Source organism: Electrona antarctica (assembly GCF_951216825.1).
Source record: "Electrona antarctica genome assembly, chromosome: 20".
Taxonomy (NCBI): Eukaryota; Metazoa; Chordata; class Actinopteri; order Myctophiformes; family Myctophidae; genus Electrona; species Electrona antarctica.
The window spans coordinates 28,264,411-28,284,003 of record NC_136801.1 but is presented as its reverse complement, the minus strand read 5'-3'; the positions used below and the strand labels follow the sequence as shown (position 1 = coordinate 28,284,003).

At 42.3% G+C, this 19,593-nt stretch overlaps 1 protein-coding gene across 1 annotated transcript in view; it reads left to right on the top strand.

Annotated features, from left to right (window-relative positions):
* Positions 1-4,097: 4,097 nt before the first annotated feature.
* The window catches only part of LOC306912637 (cullin-1), a 38,003-nt gene continuing 22,507 nt past the window's right edge, over positions 4,098-19,593 (top strand). The window contains exon 1 of the mRNA XM_079489005.1: positions 4,098-4,345. The gene's annotated coding sequence lies outside the window, so the exon portion shown is untranslated. The remainder of the gene's footprint in view (positions 4,346-19,593) is intronic.

The window sequence follows — 19,593 nt, the reverse complement described above, 5'->3', positions numbered from 1 at the left end:
CAGTCTATGTCATACCAATAATGTATCTATGATATGATATTTGATTCTCAGTCATATTTTGATTGCTTCAGTTGAAGAGCTAAATCATCAATGTGTTACCGTTTTTTCTCCTATGTTAATGTGTTGTGCTGTGGAATGTAACCTTCTTCTGATCAGTGTGAGGTTTTTTTTTTACGTATGCACTTATTGTGCAGATCAAAGTAAAATTATTTAAATGTTACAGGAGGCTGCATGAGTCTTCAGGAGGTATGTTTGAAACAGCAGCAAGAGATGCACGCCAGCAGACGACAAAGACAGGTAAGATGCGATGATCTTAGCATGAGCATGACAAAATAGATAGGAATGATGAAATAAAATATTAACTGGAAATCATGAGGGCTTTGGGAAACAAGAATAACTCACATCATAACTTGTCTTGAGATGGTGTAACAAAGTTGGCACAACTGAATTTACCAAATTGTTGCCAAATTGAAACTCTTCAACATTTTCTGTTCGAATGTGATAGATCTAGAGAAGTATGGGCCAACATGGAAGGAATTGGTCTTGATATTGAAATAAATAAGTCATGTAGGTATGGTATATTCAGAGAAAAACATGGGACAAACATGATTTGTTTTGGTCGATTGTGTGTGTTGTTTTGGCCAAACTCTGGAAAACAAGATGCAAAATGTCATTAGGTCAAGTTCAAACAATTCCCAGTAATGTGGTATTTAACCAGATACTGACAAGTCTTAAAAGGGCTCGTACTCTGGACAAGGTGAGAAGAAAATAAACACCCTGGTATGGTATGGTATTTTGGTACCAGAAACTTCTGGTGGAACCAACAACGTCTTTAGTGACATCTCCATTCTCCTCTCATGCGGCTGTAGTATACGTGTCGTATACGTGTCCCTGAGCAAGACATTAGATCATCATCCTCTTAAGTTCTCATCATGACCCTCTTGAGGAGCCTGAATTTCCCCCATGGGATTAATAAAGTTCTACCTACCTTAGTAACTTAGTAATGTTAATGGTTCTTTAACTAATTACCTCTTGCAAGCATGAATCCACAGAATTGTGGACTTAATGCACACAGACATACTTAGTCACATGCACACCCTGCACACACACACACACACACACACACACAGCCTCCTGCAGAGCCAAGCCGTAATAATAATTTATAAAAGACTCCCAAACACAGTAAGATTAAAAAGATTTACTGTTTCACAAAAAGGCACGTAATGCAGAGATAAAAACATCATGTTAAACTACAATGTTATTTAAGAAATATATATATATACAGTATATATATAATAAATTATATTTACAAACTTTATAACTGACCTTTACAAACTCTCTTTAATTATAAATCCCAAGTTCCCAACCATTTTTTTCTTTCTTTTTTACCCCAAACTATGTTTTGTAAACAATCTCTTATAATCCTGGACCGACCCAAATGTAGATACACTGAGATATTTTGCTTGGTTTAACTAACAAAACAGTATTTTAATTGTATTAAAAATAAATGGATTTTGGTGTGACCGTTTCCCTGAAAGACTCTCCTTTCTTTTCCTCTTGTATTGCTGTTTATGTTGTGTTATTATCAAAAGACATTTCACTATTTCCACAGACTATTTCCACTTGCCTGGCAATATTTGACTTGACTGCTTTCCCTTAATCATAAAAGCATTGAAGTTTGTAGTTTGTAGAGAACAGAGAAGGTTGTGAGATTCTGTTTTTCTCTCAATCATTCTCTTATCCACCAGTAGAGGTCCTACTATACCCATCAGAGACAACCAGGTGCAGGAGATGGGACCGGGGCTGCAGTAACCTCGCCTCACCAGGCTTTCCACCACCTAGGGCTGCAGTATCGATGATCTTCCTATTCTATATTGATTACCATTTCCGAGAAGCACGTTTTTTATGTTTTACTTTTATATATTTTACATTAGGCCAACTTCAATTAACCACCACTTTGGTGGTTTGATTGATTGATTGAAATATTTATTAACCGTTTGCAGAATTACAGTACATTTCAAGCACAACTCAATATAAAGATTGTTAACTGTGAGTGGACGACCCAATAAAGCATTACACTTGTTTACAAGAGGGTCCACCTTGTTCAATTCATCAAAAGATTTAGAGATGTACAAATAGACACTTCTATATAATCAAAGAACAGAACAGGAATTCATCATAAAGGAGGTAAAAAGGGAAAAGAAACATATACAGTGAGGGGGAAAAGGGGTGGGGTGGGGGGGGGATTACGATTTTACGGGGGCCAGTTTCGAATTGCAGCCGTCCGTATAGTGCCCTTTGAGAGTGGTTTTGAAGGAGTCAAGGGATTCGCATGTCTTAATGACTGTTGGTAGGGCATTCCACATTTTGGTGGCATAGGAGCGAAAATAATTTAATCCCTTGTTTGTGCCGAATCTGGGTTGCACATGGTTTGTTGCACTCCCTCTGGTGTTGTGGGTGTGGACTTCGTTAACATTAAGGAAGTATTTAGACAGGTACATGGGTATCTTGGTTATCGAATCTTGTGGACCAGACCCATTGCAAGATGCTGTACTCTGTCGTCGACCCTAAGCCATTCCAGCCTGTCAAAGTTGGCAGGGGTGAGGTGAGGTGAGTTCGGGGGGTGAGGCCAAGTAGGAGCCTGACCAGTTTGTTTTGGGAAGTCTGGAGCCTTGTTTTAAGGGCCTTTGAGGTGCTGTGGTACCAAGAGGTGCATGCATAGTCGAAGAAACCTTGTATGAGGGCTCCTGTTAGGGTCTTCAAGGTGTTTTTGTTGACCAGTGAGGAGATCCTGTAAAGGAATCTTGTTCTTTGGTTGACTTTTTTGATTACGTTGGTGGCCATTTTATCACCGGAAAGATTAGCCTCCAGGATAGAACCTAGGTAGGTAATTTCATATTTACGTGTGATAATATTGTCACCCACTCTAACCAAGAATCCATCTGCCTTGCTGAGATTACTATTTGATCAGTTTTTCCCAGGTGTAAGGATAGTTTGTTATCAGCGAGCCAGGTGTAGATTCTACCGAGTTCAGAGCTGAGGGCCTTTTCAACCTGCAGTTTGTTCCTGTCCGAGACCAGCAGTGCTGAGTCGTCTGCGAACAGGAACAAGTTGCAGTCACAAGCTGATGTCATGTCATGTGGTTAATTGTGTAATGCTTTAGGTATCGTCCACTCACAGGTTTTTTGTATTGAGTTGTACTTGAAATGTACTGTAATTCTGCAAACTGTTAATAAATCAATCAATCAATCAATCAATCAATCAATAAATCAATCAATCAATCAATCAATCAATGGGCTAGTTTATAGGCCTACTTAAAGGACCACTTCACAACTGTTCAACCTATCTTCATATAATTGTCCTTACTAATGTTCATGATAAAATCTTTATCATGAACATTAGTACATAAAATGCCCCAATTTTTTTCTACTCGTTCTGTGTCTCATGGGAGGGCTTAGGTCTTAGCTGTGGTGTGGGCAGTTCAGAAATCGGCATCCACCAGACAGTGACATAATCGATGAGGATTGAGGAATCCAAGCTAATAGAAACTGCAGACTTTCTATTCCTGAAAAGTTGCAATGCTTGTAATTGCAACTTTTTTTTTTCTTGTTTTTTAATATGCCTAACGAATCGATGAATGTCACTGGTGTCAGTGGTGGACGGGTTTCTCTGAATAGCCCAGCTATCAAGAGACACAGACCGAGTAGGAAAAAAAAGTATTTTATCATGAACATTAGTGAGGAGCTGAGGACCATTAGCTATGATGAAGATATAGCCTAGGTTGAAAAGTGGTGAAGAGGTCCTTCATTAAACAAAATAGTGAAAACAGCAGATCTACAAGCTCACACAAGGCAGATCGATTATTATTTATTAGCCTACCTCGACATTTTTAAGGAAGGCAAAAGTCATCACCCGCCGGGCATGGGCTGATAACATTATAGCCCTATAGTGCGTTAGAGAACTCGCTAACGCACGTAGCCTACTGGACCCACCTGGGCTATGACAACATTGCTATGGCGACATAAACAACTGTCTCGATAAAATTGTCGGGTAAAGGAAAGAGTTATTAAAGCGCGTGACGTCACAATATTGTGTAGTCCGCGCAGCCATGTTTGTAGTCTTTCAGCGATCCGGTGGCTCAAGCGATCTTTGTGCGAAGTTCTGCGAACGAAGCTGAAGGGTTTCCCAGCAGCAGTCAGGCAGTCGCAGACTCGCAGTTAGCAGCAGCAGGCAGCAAGCAGCCACACACAGACGAGCGACGGCTAAAAGGAGAAACACTGTTTTTGGTCACTAATATTTAACCATCTGACTGTTTATACGGGGACATCGGAACGGTCTTAAAATGGTAAGAACAAAACGCCGCATTTCCTGAACATAGCCGCTGTGCTGCGTTTCCCTCCGACGGCATCTGACAATTTGAACACATTTAGCATATTAGCCTGCTAGCTGATGGCTAGCTGGCTAATGCTAAATGTTTTCCTGACTCATTACTGAGTAGCCCCCCTAGCCCAGGCTGCCATTTTGCACCACCAACCAACACTGTCAGCTGGTTTCCCACACAGGGATTTAGGTTTACTTTAAAATAACATCTATTGTGGTGTATTTAATGTGACCAATGAGGTTTTATTACCATGGGACGGGGAGCTCAGTTGGCGTTGCGAGGTCTAATAATCTGTGTCTGCTAGCTACGTAGCTAACGTCTCCAAGCTAACATTACCCAGCAGATAGCTGCTGTTAACCTGGCTAACCATGCTAATGCTAGCCAGCAGAAATGCGACGCAATGTATCACCCTTGTCATGATAGACTGACAGTAATGTGTACACAGCAAGCGCGTGTTTATACTTGTATCATGTTAGGTTAGTTGGTGTGATGTACCTGGTGTCTAAGCATCTAAAGACGATGTTTGCCCAAAAAAAAGCCACTTTTATTTGTTTACACTAACAAACAGTCCAAGGGTAAACAGATTGTGGCGTTTGGACTTATGTAAAATATTTTAGGTCATGCTCTGAACCCGTACCCAACTTTTAGGTCATGTTGGCTACCTGCCCGGCTCCCACATCCATACCCATACTTTAAGCACACCAAACCCTAGCTCTGGTCCATAGCTCTAGTGCGTTGCATTTAGAAATGCAACGCATTAGAGCTATGGACCAGAGCTAACCAAACCCCTACCTAAACAGTCTCTATAACCTAAATCCTATCCTTTAACCATACACCAACACGTATCTTCCACCTCTAATGTTTACATTTCTGACTAATAGAAGTATTCAATCAATCCATACCTGAACTTATGTAATTGGGTGTGTGTGTTGATATGACACTGTTGGTTCAGGACTGGAGTCACTATTAATATTTTATTATTAAAAGGCAAACATGGCAAACTACTGTAGTGTGCACTGTGCACTAGTCACATGTTTACAAAGGTGTTTTCTCTTCCTGTTGGCTTACACGTGTGTAACTAATACCTAGCTAACTAATACCTGGATGTTCCTGGAAATTGATGCAGACTTGCTTGCCTCTATTATTGTGTGAGATCATGACAAAGTATGTGAGATACCTGGCCGACACAACCTCTGGTTATTAGGTTTTTTAAGGTTATTTTAAGGTTATTATTAATGTTAACTGTAGTTTCTTAAGTCTTCTGAACTTATGCTTCTAATGAACAGACATCTGAGCTTTGATATCTGCAGCATTGTAGTTCTTTCCGGGAAATACAGCCACCTGGCTGCATGTTTTCTTCAACCTGTTAGTATAGGCAAGTCTGTGATGAGGTTTGATTAGACATGTACTAACAGGTTACGTTTACCTGGAAATGTCTAGTAAATGTCAGTGTCTGTCTGTATGTACTACATGTGGGCCTTTGCCAACATTGAGTCAGTGACTAGGTTATTTTATTTTATTTACACAAATGCAGGAATGAACATGGGAATTGTAGTATTACACACATTGATGCTACTTTGAGCATGGTAGGTTTGACCATGTAATGGTAGTGAATGCGTTATCTTGTTGTTATATGGCCGATAGTCTCGCGTAGCCAGACAACTATTACACAATCTCCGAATGCTATATTAAGAGTCTGGAATTACACCCCCCGAAATCAGAGTAAGGAAGCTGCCATTTCCGTTCACGAAAATATATTTTAAAATACATTTACATTTTTTTATTTTATTTTCTGCTAAGCAGCAAGCTATATATGCTTAGATGATTTCTATTTATATTACGACAAATTTGCGCGACTGTAAAGACGACTGTAAAGGCTCCACTTCCGCTTTATAGTTTACTCATGAGTCATGACAGCTCTTCCGTTGCTCCAGACTGTATGATGGAAGCATTTGCGAGAGGCAACAGTCTGGCAACGCAAGACTATATGGCCAATGGCCATTTCACTTTTTCTCAGTTATGTTGTTGAGAAGCTGTATTGCAAGGGACTGTCACAATTTTGAAGCTCACAACGCTTCACGTTGAAATGCGTTTTGACTGTAAGCTTGTAGAATTCCAGTGGTTTTCGGCCATCCATATGTTGGTTTGTGTACACTGTACAGCTAATCTTGGACACGACTGGTGTCAAACTTAGTTTGCACGCATAGTCCCAGCAGGCCATGGAAGAACCTCCACCCCAAGTGTTTCAAATCTGCCTCATGGTGGCTTTCTATTATGTTTTGATCTATAACTTGACCCCATGTTGTAGCCCCCCTCTTATTCCTTGGATCATTCATGACGCAACTCCCCATATAGCTCATGGCCATTTCTACTATATTTTACAAATATTGGCCAAAACTCACAAGTTGGTAGTACAGTACATCATCTCTGGAGTCATTTGGTGTCATCATTGTCATTCAGATTTTTCATAGTCCTTTCCTATTGCCTATAATTGTCTTCCAACATTTGCGTGTGTTGTCTGTTTTAAAGAATGCCCAAAATCATGAACACGGTGTCCCATCTTTCCAAAAGTTTAATCACACATATTGGGGGGCTCTAGTCGAAATAATGCAAAGCCAAAAGCAATTTCACTTCCACCCATAGGGGGTGCCACAAATGCTGTTGGAGAAACATGATTATTCATACTTTACTAGGCCTGTAATTGGCTGCCTTTTAAACAGTTTGTGGGCAGAGCCTATTTCTTACAAAAAACACCATATATCATTAATGCAACATGTTTTGTGGCCTTTATAGAGTGCACCTCCAAAAGCACTTTCATTTCTGGCTGCCCATAGCTGGTACCACAATGTTGTAGTAATGCTACACCCCCATCCCCAGTGCGCTGATGGCCACAACAATCCACGTCTTACACAGACCTGTCTAGGCAACCCAGCCTGGCAGAGATTATTTACACTGAGGAGGGCACGTTTCTAGTTAGTTGCAGCCCGGCCTAGAGCGTACACCTGGCAGGGGTTGACACTAAGATCTCAGAGGCACTTGCTCATCGGGCAAGTACAGCTCATGTTCTACTTGCCAAAGGTCATGACCACTTGCAAGTAAATTGTCCATTATAAAATGATAAATATGAATTGCTGTTTTACACTTTTTCTTTTTTACTTTCTGGGGCTGTGCGACTAAAAAGAAAAATCATACCTAATTTTTATGCCAAATACATACATAGCTATGAATATGATTATGGGTTCACATATTTTACATTTTTAAGTGTAAAATATGTGGCATCAGGCATCGATGATGCCTGATGAAGGTCTGACGACCGAAACGTTGCAATAAAAACCAACCTAAGTGAAGACAGTGTGCGGGATTCTCTTTTTTCTACCTATCAGTTCCTGTTATCCAACGCACCTGTCCTTTGTAGGTGTGCAGAAGGACTTTTCCGTATATTTTTAAGTGTAGCAACAGTGAATACTGAAAATGGCTCATTATTGGTAAACGGTGCTGTTATTTTACCGCCCACTTCACAACGTAGATGGTTTTGCGTCCCCTCTCGAACGAGCACTTGCCCAGTCCGTCAACCTGAAAGCAAATTCCACCTGCCCGAAAGTTTATGCCAGGGGCAGGTGGGCAACGCAGGGTTGACACGAAGAGGCTGGTTGATTGCACTGAAATTTGGAACCAGGGAAATAATTATCAGGTGATTGTAGCAAATGCAAGTCATACTAGGTGAATGACCTAAAAATAATATAACCATATACCATACCATTTTTATGTCAACATGATAATTTTTTTCACAAAACGTACTGAAATGCATAATTCAATGATGCACAGCCACGTTATGAATGTCCTTATTTGCAGAAGTATGTATTCAAAAGTAAATTGTGGCAATACAGTTAATCAGAATCAGCTTTATTGTCACATCACAGTTTTACAGGTAAAAGTGGGTGAAATTAGTTTTGTGCGTAGTTCATTTTTCCAAGAAAATCAAGAAGAAAGGGAAGAGGAGGGGGGGGGGGGGGGTAAGGAGGAGATCAAGGCAGGAAAAGAAAGTACAGAACAACAGCAGACAAAGAGACTTTTTGGTCACACAGGTTGTGTCTGTCTGTAGTCATGCCGTCTCCAAAATGATTACATTTCTTGACTTACACAAATGTGTACAGCATATAGTATTTTCTTCAATACATTATCTTGGACAATTTTAAGTTATGGTATGTTCTATGTTGGCTTTCTGTTTGGGCAACACTGTAGTACCTCCACCCGCAAGCTCTGGGACTCGGGCGTAAGCCACTATTTTAAGGCTCTATTTCTAAAGAAGTGTTTGTACACCCAAGTTTGTGCTGTGCCAGATATGGGGTGCACCTACAGTAACAAACCCTAGAGCTATTTTCTATTTCCCCTCCTCACCACTGAGCATCACACCTATTAGAATCCATGCAGTCGATGCGTTTCAAACGCTGTTACCTTTTTACCTGATGTGACCTGAAGTTGCTGTGATTCTAAAGGCGATATTGCATGTATTTGTAGAGCCTCTGGCGGCCACTCTGTGTCTCTGTTGAATGCTGATCGGAAGGAAATCACAAGGTGCTTGCCCTGCTGTAATGTCCTGCTGAAACGTATCACAACACACATGTCCTGATGGCACATCCAACTTTAAACGTCCTACTGTAATACCTGATCATACATGAATATCTGAAATGTCATGAAAAAAGAAAACGTCCTACTGATAGTCGAGACTGCTGATGAAACAACCTTCTGAATGTCTTGATGGAAGGCATCATTGACAGGTCCAGGTGAACCATCCTCCTACTGATGGTTCCAGGTGAAACATCCCACTGAAATTTATCAAAGATACATGATCATCATGCATCTGTCTATATATGCTTACATGCATTTAAGCCAATGCATAACACACTTGCGCGTCATACACACATAAGCAAGTCTTTTTGCAAGAAATCCCCAAACATGCCTCAGTTTTGTCTCCGAGTTCCTTCACCTTTTCGTGTTAAATGATTTCACCCTCAGGCCTCAGACCAGACGTTCCTGTAGGCAATGTTTACCACATTGACTGACAACTTGGCAAGATATATATCAGACATAATTAAAATTGAATAAACGTCACGTGCATTTGCAGATTGTCAGATTCAGTAGTACCAACTTTACATTACTAAAGTCAGAAGGGCGGATGAGTGAACTTGAGTGACTCCCGTCGTACAAACCAGGTGAATGTTTGGGGCTTTACATCTCGTCAGCTTTTGTTTTGTTTTATTCTGTTACGTTTAGTTCATGTCATGATGCCAAGGAATTGGTAGAACTTGCTTTCTGTGTCACCAAGTTATTCCACCCCTCTCACTGTGCTCGAGTCCGGGTCCCTGTTTTGTTATCGTCATTTTAGATTATATTAGGGTTTTACTATGTATAATGCCAGAGGGAACCAAGACCACCTGTACTCAGCGTGTGTGTGTGGTAGGCTAATAGGTCGGTGTGTCTCTGGTCAGGTCGTGCAACAACCGCCATAATCGGACCGGGCTCAGGCTTTTGTTGGGTCTTCCCACGAGCACTGAGCAGTCTCTCTCTCCACTCTCACTCAATCCCTGCCTACCTCCCACCTATGCTTGATGAACTTATTGTTGGAAGGCTCTCCCATTCAGGGGTTGACAATGCCAGGTTCCTGTGTTGTTGTGAACTTGTGGTGTGATAATGGAGATCCAATCTAGTGGGGCAGCGGTTTGCAGCTTATAAACCAAACCGTACGGTTCGCACTGCACGGTTCAATACACCTTTATGGACTGCGCTTTTTCTGTTTCGAGGAAAACTAAAGAAAATCACTTGCAGAATCCAGCTGGTGTTGCTCGCCAAAAACAGCCGATCCACAAGCATCACACATTGGGATGGTAGACTGTAGATCGTCTACATTCGGAGGGCGGGTTAAAGGGTCAGGACACCCCTTCATCATTTATTTGATCAAAATTTGAGATATGAAAAACATAAAATGCAGTCCGTCCCTGTGTCGAGCCGCTGGGATGGACCTGGGAGTGGGAGCTGTGTGTCTCTGGAGTCCTCGGAGAGTCGGAGTGTGTGTGTGTGTGTGATGTGTTACCGTCGCCGCATGCTCACATGCTCTGCTTCAGAGATTGTGACTGGTGTGACTCGACACTCTCTACTCGCCTCGGAGGGGAAACCACGCCCCGTAATGCAAATCAATATGAAACAAACATAAATATTAAGATATGGCTTACGTCACCCCGCACCCGTGACCGTACAGAGTGAGCAAATATGTAATGAGTGGTGCCAAATGTTTCTTTTCACCCAGAAACCTGGAAAATGGAAACACAGAAATAGCTACAGAAACAGCAGAAAGTTTTAAACCAGAAGCCTATGAGAGAATTGTACTATATCATTGCTCTCTATCACAAAGGATATAAAATATTTTGTTAAAATCTAAGAAAGTAATTTGCGGTGTCCTGTCCCTTTTTAATCACTGCGCATAATGATCACTAGCCTACCTGATACTGTTGAGCTCAATTAAAAGTTATTTCCATCAGATAAAATCAAAAATACTCCATAACTGTAGATAGGAACTCTTCTTGTAATCATTATAAGCACAACACCCTTAAATCCTTATGCAGAGATTAAATGTCTTAAATATTTAATTGACGTAAACTAAACCTTTGAATCTTCCCATCCCTTCCCTGTGCACGTGTGATGCATAGTGACATAGTGATTTTTTTTGCCTTGAGCCTATTAGCCTAATGAGTAAAATAAACAATTCAATATTTTTTGCCTATTTTTTTTTTTTTTTTTTTACTGTACCGAAAGTTTGAAACCGAACCGAGAATCGAACCGAACTGTGGGCCAACTGAACCGCTGCACCGCTAATATAATCGGATTCCGAATTTTAATAACGGCCACCAGCAGTCAAATGCATGGCTGCTAGGTTTGGCCACTCCAACATACTTTGGAAGAGGTGTTTGTAAGGCCTGCCATTGTTCCGTTTGTGTTTGTCTTGAAAAATGTGTTTTGTTCTTACATTGGAACACGTGTTATATTTCTGTGGTGCTTGTAAAGTTGTTTCCCAATTTCCCAGCCTCAGTTGAATGGATCGTGCAAATTATTTTCCCTGAGCTGGACAGGGCAAACATTTTGTAAACAAACATCAATGCATAGTACACACCGGGACCAGGGCAGCAGTTTGTTTGCCGTCTGGCTGCCTAAATATATCCTAGCATTTTTCCTAGAAAGCGGCATGTTTGGTGACCTAGTATGAACCCCCTCCCCCCAGGCCTCGTGTGAGGGAGGAACTTGTTTGTGTTGATTACAGGCATACACTTAAACTTGGGCCAATTTCATAACATTTCTGGGGTCCTTGACATGAAATAGTTTTGAGTACTACTGATATAGAAACATAGGTTTTTTTTCAGAAAACTGTCATTATTTAGAAGACATTTGTAGAATCGTCCTCGGGTCTAAATGGGTTAACAAATAAGTCATTGGGAAAGGGCACATGCTGTGCCTGTGATTGTGTAAGCAGCCTGCTGCGCAACTAACTCAAGGAAGCGGTAATGGTGTCGGATGCTGTCTGTCTGTCTGTCCCTCTTCCGTGCACTGGCTTTGGTGTGGGTACAGGCAATCTGACCCCCGCGCTGTGGTGAAGTGCAGTAGGGCACCATTCTTAACTTTATAGAGGATGGAAGTGTCACTGATGATAAAGTCATGTTTGTCTATGGTGTGTGTCTTGTGTGAGCATGCAATAGCTAGCTCATTGCGATTGTGTGTAAAAGGCCTTACCTTTTGAGTCCAGTGGCTACAGAGAGGTATTGTCTGCCCCCCCAGTTGCCATGGTAACTGTGAGAACAGCACACTGTACAGGTGGGGTGTGTGTGATCCAGACACAGATATACAGTAGGTCTTGTAGAAGTCTAGCCTATCATGAGCAGCTGTGTGATCTCGCCATGCAGCCAGCTGTGTAAGTACAGTAGGCTATAGGCTAACCTCTGCATCAGAAGGCCAAAGTAAACCAACCAGCATGTTAAATCGTAGGAAATGAAACGCCAGCCAAACCCTGGCAGATGTTTTGATAGTGCTGATAAAATGACAATTTCCTCCAGCAGCCACTTGGCAAGAGTTTAAAAAAGAAAAGAAAATATAATAATCAAGTTGTTTTTCCCACGCTGCAGGTCAGCAAGCAGTGGGCATACAATGCCAAATTCAGGACACACGGCAACAGCGCCTGTGAAAATAGGTGTCGTTAGGAATGCAAATCGATATAAGAAAGGTGCCATTCATGCTTTGCTTGTTGTACATGTACATCTTTACATGTAACGGTATGTTTGTTTTTAAGAGACCAGACTTATTGAAGAGAGTGTCTGATTGTGTGTCTCTCCGTCCGGAGGTACCAAACCACTTGTACACATTGCCAATTTGCCATTGGGCCAACTAGAGTTGGGTGATTTCCCCAAATATTCCTATTGGCCACCATCAGCCCAAAAATAGCTGATATCCTGATATAATAGAGTTCTCGCGCACGCCTCCGGCACCCAGCAATGAGAGGACATTATGTGAAGTTGAAGCAGCGTTATTGAGTAGCTTACCCCAGTTTGCACCACTCACTAGGGATGGAGCCCCAAAATCGGGTCCATTACAACCCGGTTCGGCATTTATCGAGACCCGAGTATCAATAAGCTTTTGGCTTATCGAGCCTCTTATCGGGTATAGCCGCAGCAGCTGGAGGGGGAGGGGGGGTAGCGCAGTGCATCCCCAGCCGTTAGGTGTGAACGGTTTTGCCGACGTGCGAATAGGGGACAATTTAAAACAAAGGCGGCTTGCTGTAGTTTGCGACTAACACAAATTTGCATGCCCAAGGGCTGCCAAGTAGGCTATCTTTTGTTGTTTTTCTTTCTCCCCCTCTCTTCGAAGTTAGACTGGACAAGGCTAATCTCTAAACTGACTGGGCCACGGTGGACTGACGCTCATGGTAACTTGCGCCGTACGTGGGTGGAACGGGTGGAAAAGTTTGGTTACATTTTAAAAGACAAGAGGGGAGCTAAATGCAATAATGTACACAGTTGTTAACTTAATTAGTAGGCTACATGCACGAAAGGGAACATTTGGGTTGTATTAAACCCAAATGTATCGCATTCGCATTTGGGTTTAATACAACTCTGTGCATGTCTGCACCGAGTCAAAACACGGGAGCCCTCAGCTGCTGCAGCGAAACAACAATCCACGTCCACCCAAGGCATGCGTGGCTTGCTTGCCTTGCTACCCAGCAAGACTCCGTTGCCATCATTCATAATCCAATTCCGTTTGGGAAACTCCAAACTCCCTGCCAAAGTTATAATAATAATTCGACTTCTCAGTCTATCGTTGTCGAAAAGGCAGATATACAAGCTCACAACGCGGTGCAACCAGACGCAGTGTGAGCTTGTAGAATGGCTATTTTTGGTGCGTGACACCGTCGTACGATGACGTATACATTACGCTTTTAAAGTGACGGTACACAATTACCCAGTGAGCCCCTGGGGTCAAAAAACCCTAGTTTCAGTTTTGGTGGCGGGTGGCAAAGCCTTCATCCAATCAGGCTGAGATGGGCCTTCCTCCAATCATGTGTGGGGGCGGGCCTTGGTGCACATGCTGTTGCACTTCCCCCCACTGTAGAGCGTGTGCATGTGCACATTTTGTTGTTACCGGGGCGGACTGGGTGGTTTTCCAAATCACCCAAATCACTGAATGCTCCTTTAATATCCAGACGTTATGTAAATACATTTGAGTTAAGATGAATTAATTGCAGGATTTTATGATACCGGGGACATGCGTTTTTGCGTGGACATCTTTCAAGGCACAGCGAAGCTTTGCATTCTATAAAACCAGCTACTGTCCTGTTTTTACAGCACGTTCTTTAAAAATAAATAAACAAGGCTTTCGTTTTGCTCTCAAACATACAGTAGCTGATAAAGAGGTGTGCGGACTGTCCAACCAGGTTCAACACACATCTGCCCCATGCGTGGAAATGTGTGGGATCAAGAATTGGTCTAAACAGCCACATGAGGGCGCATGAGCGCACCAAGTGCTGGCTGGGCAGTGGTGGCTCAGGGCTAGTGTGGCCGGATGGTAACCGCAAGGTTGCCAGTTCGAACCCGGGCTCCCCCACAGTTAGTGTCGAAGTGTCCTTGAGCAAGACACTGAACCCCGAATTGCTCCTGATGTGCTGGTTGGTGCCTTGCATGGTTTTATCCACCATTGGTGTATGAATGTGTGTGTGAATGGGTGAATGTAATGCACAATCTATGTAAAGCGCCTTGGATAAAGGCACTTTATAAATGCACCATTTACGCGCTAACCCACCTCCCCACTACCCCCAGGAGATATGAAGTCATCATCGCCAACAATGGACTGCCATAAGCAAGCAAGCAAGTGTGTCCAATGCCTTCAGAAAGGTCAGGACAGTATATTGTGATCATCAACTTTAAGGATGTGTTTAGAATCACGGATAGGCTGTCTGGACATGTACGGTAGCTGTTTTAGATAATTTGTTTCAGGGAACAAATGTCGTTGAAATTAATAGAATGTCCTCAGAAGTGTGTGTAGTAGTGGTGTTTTGAGTGCCTGTCTGTGCAGCGCCACAAAGCTTGATCCAAGTCCTCACTTGCCTTTCAGGCTGTAGTAAAGTTTCTCTCAGGCCAAGTCGGTGACTCTCTGCTACACCTGGCTGTCACCGATGAGCTATGGTCTATGAAGCACATTGATTCTGTGATTCATACTTGGATATTGGAGGAGTCCCATTTCTGGGAAAGACTGCCTAAATTAGGCAATCGCACTGTGAGCGAATCCCTACCTGTCCATGCTGGTGCTGTGGATAAGAGATGACTGCTGCTTGAGTGTGTGTGTGCAAGTGCATGTTGATGTGCACAGTGTGCTTACGTGTGTGCGTGCAGCATGCACGTCTAAATATAGCCTCTGCTGACTACACCAATATGGGTCATAAGCAGAGAGCCAGCACATATGCACTCTGGTACTGACCAATTTAAAGACACACTGACTTTACCTCACTTTTAGTACTGGACAGTGGACCATCACAATGTGATCCTATCCTATTACGTAATCTTTACCGTGATTGTTCTTTTCATGTCAGTGTTAAAAGACACTTTGCTATCTCTATGTAGTCCAGGAATGTCCGCCTGTCTGTCCTTTGCATATCTTTAGAACCATTCATCCGATCGACTTGATAGGTGTGTGTGTATTGCTGAGGTGGACCCAATGAAGTGTAGTGCCGAGTCAGAGTGAATTTGATCAGATGAGTAGTCAGGGGTTGACACTAACACCTGCCCACCTGCCCGGGGGAGGTAAATAAAATGGTGTGCGTTTTGAAAACCGTCTTTAATTCACTATAAACACAACACGAGATATAACTGTCTTGAACATGGCCAGAGCACTCCTCTGCTTCCCTCTCCCCACCACACACACAGTGAGCGTGAAGTGGCTACGGTGCACGCTTCGGCGAAAACAGCTGATCTACAAGCTCACAACATCACCAGGTTGCAAAAGCCATGAGTTTTCTCAAGCCAGGGCTCAAAATTGCGACCATTTTGCAAATGCACCTGAAATTGAATCTGTGCGACTTATAAATAAATTTGGGAGCACCTGTGCGGCTGTCTATAATTTCTGTGGTGCATGTCAAACTGGGTGTCCTTGAAATTATCTTATCTTTTCAAATGGGGGTCTGTGGGCTAATAATAAGTGTAACTTTTGGGGTCGTCGTTGCCATGAAAAAGTTTCCCTACCATGCATTTGTAAGGCTACTTTCATGTTATATAGTTTTTATTCATAAAAAACACTAATATATTATACAAGTTAAAATGAACGCAAATCTTTTGGGGGCAAGTGGCCATGACCTGAGGGCAAGTAGAACATGAAAGTGCCTCTGAGACCTTAGTGTCAACCCCTTACAGTGCGTTTTTTAACAGCGGGCGAACATCGGCCTACACAACGTACAATCGCCCGGTATCGGGTGAAAAGATTAATTATTTGTATCTTTTCGGGCGACTTTCCTCCGCCCACTTTTCGACTATCGGCCGTTCGCCTGCTATCGGCGCTAGTCGGCCGTTTTTCCTCCTGGAAATTTCACCAGTGAGGGGCAAGATCTTGACTACTAGTAGGGCGGGGCGAGTAGTAGTAGGTATCCTGCAGGGCGGGGCATTTTCACGTTCAAATACAGCCTGAAAACCAATTCGGTAGCGTGCTGGTCTAGTCATTAGATTCCGTCCTAATCCACACCTCCTGGGTTCGAATCCCGTTGCCGCCACTATTTTTCCGACAACTGCCGACTATTTTTTTTTAAGGCCGATATAGTATAGTTTTAGACCGCGACTGGTCCGATCTGATTGGCCATGGTTGGGTACTGCAATAGTACAGTAAAATCCAGAGTGTTAATTTGACTCTTGAGGGTGTCAAAATGTATTATACACACAAGCTCTGTTTCTTCACTGATGTCTCCCTCAGAGTGTTCCTGTCTCTCTCCATTCTCATTATGCAAGTCTTACATTTTTATTCTCTAATGTATAAAGGAGAATAGGCAGAAGTTTTTAAACAGTCCAAACTCTTAATTAATAATACAAACTTCATATTAATTAATCCACTGAGGAGAACCATGCAGAACAGACTTGACTGTGACTGACGGACAGAGCTTTCCTTATGTATATGTAAGATAATTCACGGTTTAACCAGACTTGAATAGTTCAGACCACTGTCATCTACTTCTCTCTCCCTTCCCTTCCTTCCTTCCTTCCTTCCTTCTCTCTCTGGTCACATCCAGAGTCATTGGTCTTAATAGCAGGGAATGCGTTACTAAATTTAGCTCCTCCACCGCCTTTGTGTCAACAATAATGAACACTCCCATCTCTTGTGTGTTTGTCCGTCTTTCTGTCTGTCTCTCCATCCCACTGAGTGCCACTGCCTGCCCATCATCTCTCTCCTTGTCCTCCAGTGCATCTTCTATTTCGTGCTGTGTCAGGTAGAAAGTCCTCAAAAAATGTCCAAAATGTAACTTTTCAGGATTCAAACTCAAAAGTAGCAAAAAAGATAGCAGATCTACAAGCTCAACATGTGATGCGTTTTGAGCTAGCATATAGTCTATTTTTGCTACTTTTGTGTGACACTGTAGCGTGACAAAGTAGGGCATTCATTTAATCATTTACAAAAAACATAAAAACAAAAGCTATAAAAAATATGGACATAAGCCAATTATGTTTCTGTCTGTCATTGTTATGCTTTCGCGCTCTCCTCCTATTGCCTTCAGAAACCCTCTTGTCTCTGTTTTATGTCTCATTGTTTGTCACTCACTCACTCTTTATTTCTGCCTTGCTCTTGCAGCAAGTCCTTCTCCCTCCTCTTTCTCAAAAGATGTTGACGCTGCAAACACCAGCATTCATTTATATTATACTTCCTCCTCCTTGTGTCCGAACTGCATACATAGATGAAATTACAGCTTTGCTTTTTAATCTCTTAAGACCTCATGTCCTGTTTTGGGAAGTGTCATTGGTGACCGTTTTAAGAAATACAAGCAGTTGCTGTTACTGATTTTTGTGTGTGTGTGTGTGTGTGTGTGTGTGTGTGTGTGTGTGTGTGTGTGTGTGTGTGTGTGTGTGTGTGTGTGTGTGTGTGTGTGTGTGTGTGTGTGTGTGTGTGTGTGTGTGTGTGTGTGTGTGTGTGTGTGTGTGTGTGTGTGTGATATTGGGAGGTCAGAGTTCAATGCTTAGCCCTCTAAAGGTGGGCCTCGTTCATTGATTGATTGATAGTTTATTAGACAGAATGTATAAACAGCAGCAGAGTACAGTCAAACACTTAGTCCAAAAGGGATAGCACCAAAAGAGAAGTCCTTGTGACAGGAGGTGTCCATGACAGTCCAGGGGACAGGGAAATATGTATTTGTATCTCCCCTAGGACAAGGTCGAGAAGAAGACGATCTTTTGAGCCTACTGCATATCACTGTCACTGCGCAAATGGTCTCGGAAACTCGCACTGCGAGACCACCAGTGCATTTGTATTGTGAATGTGAGATTAAAGATGACAATGTTAAATGAAACGAGTACAGACGGACTTAAAAGAGTTGTATGAATAGAGTCTAGTCAGTCTACACGTCGTCTACATTGTTGTGAAATGGAACGTGTTCATGGTTCCCTAGTTCTGTTTTTGAAATTTTGTTTGGTCAAAATGGGGAGGACTGTGGACGGGGCATGGGGATGATAATCAGGATGCAGACTAGAGTACTCCATTTTATTGTTTATTTGTACTTGGAGTGATCTGGGAGTGAAGCTTATTTATTTGTTGCACATGCTGTAAGCTGCCCTGGAGAAGCGCTCAATTAAATTTCTCATACCCTGAGACTGCTGGATGGATGCACAGCGTTTTATATTAGTTGTGACTTTGAGCAATAGGGACTTGCTTTGGGAAGGGAGTGAGAGATAACGAGTGTTTTGAAAATAGATCTACAAGATTACAAACTCTGGATGATCCCCTGGAACCCCCTTGTTGTCCCCGATCCACACTTTGAGAACCATTGTCCTAAATCATACAAATACGCCTGATCACAGACAGTCCAGTCTCAGGACTTTATATGTTAAACAATTGTGGTTAAAATAACATTGAGCATTGGGGTGGTGGTGGGTGTCTTATTTTGGAGTGAGATTCTTCAGATGTTTTCAGTGGTTGTAATAATAACCAGAAGCTGATCGGAGAGATTCAGATTGGAGCTTGGACCATTAAAATACCAAAAGTACATTTTGAAATGCAGTAATGTTAAAGATGGAGTGCCGTGATTTTTTTTTCTACCCTAAAACGTGATTATCAGGTCTTATTGTTATATAAGGAGGTATACTTTTTTTCAAAAAAGTGTACAGTATTTGTTAAATTGTTGTTTTTAATGTGGGCACGCCCACCATTTCATTAAGTATGCCTGGTTTTCCTGGTGGGTGGTGATGGTTGGTGATCCACCTGCACTGAAGCCGCACCCACAGCTGTAGTTGTATGATAAAGGGGGAGGGGTTGATAGTGTGATGTCACTATATTACTGTTTATTTCATTGGCCCGTTTGACTGTCAAGGGTTCAGCCTCCAGGAAGAAACCCTAAATACAAAGTCAATACACCATTGCACATAAAAACAACTCCAGGGTGTCTAATGAAGTACTGTCACCTCATAGACATGAAAAACTGAAAAAATAAAAAA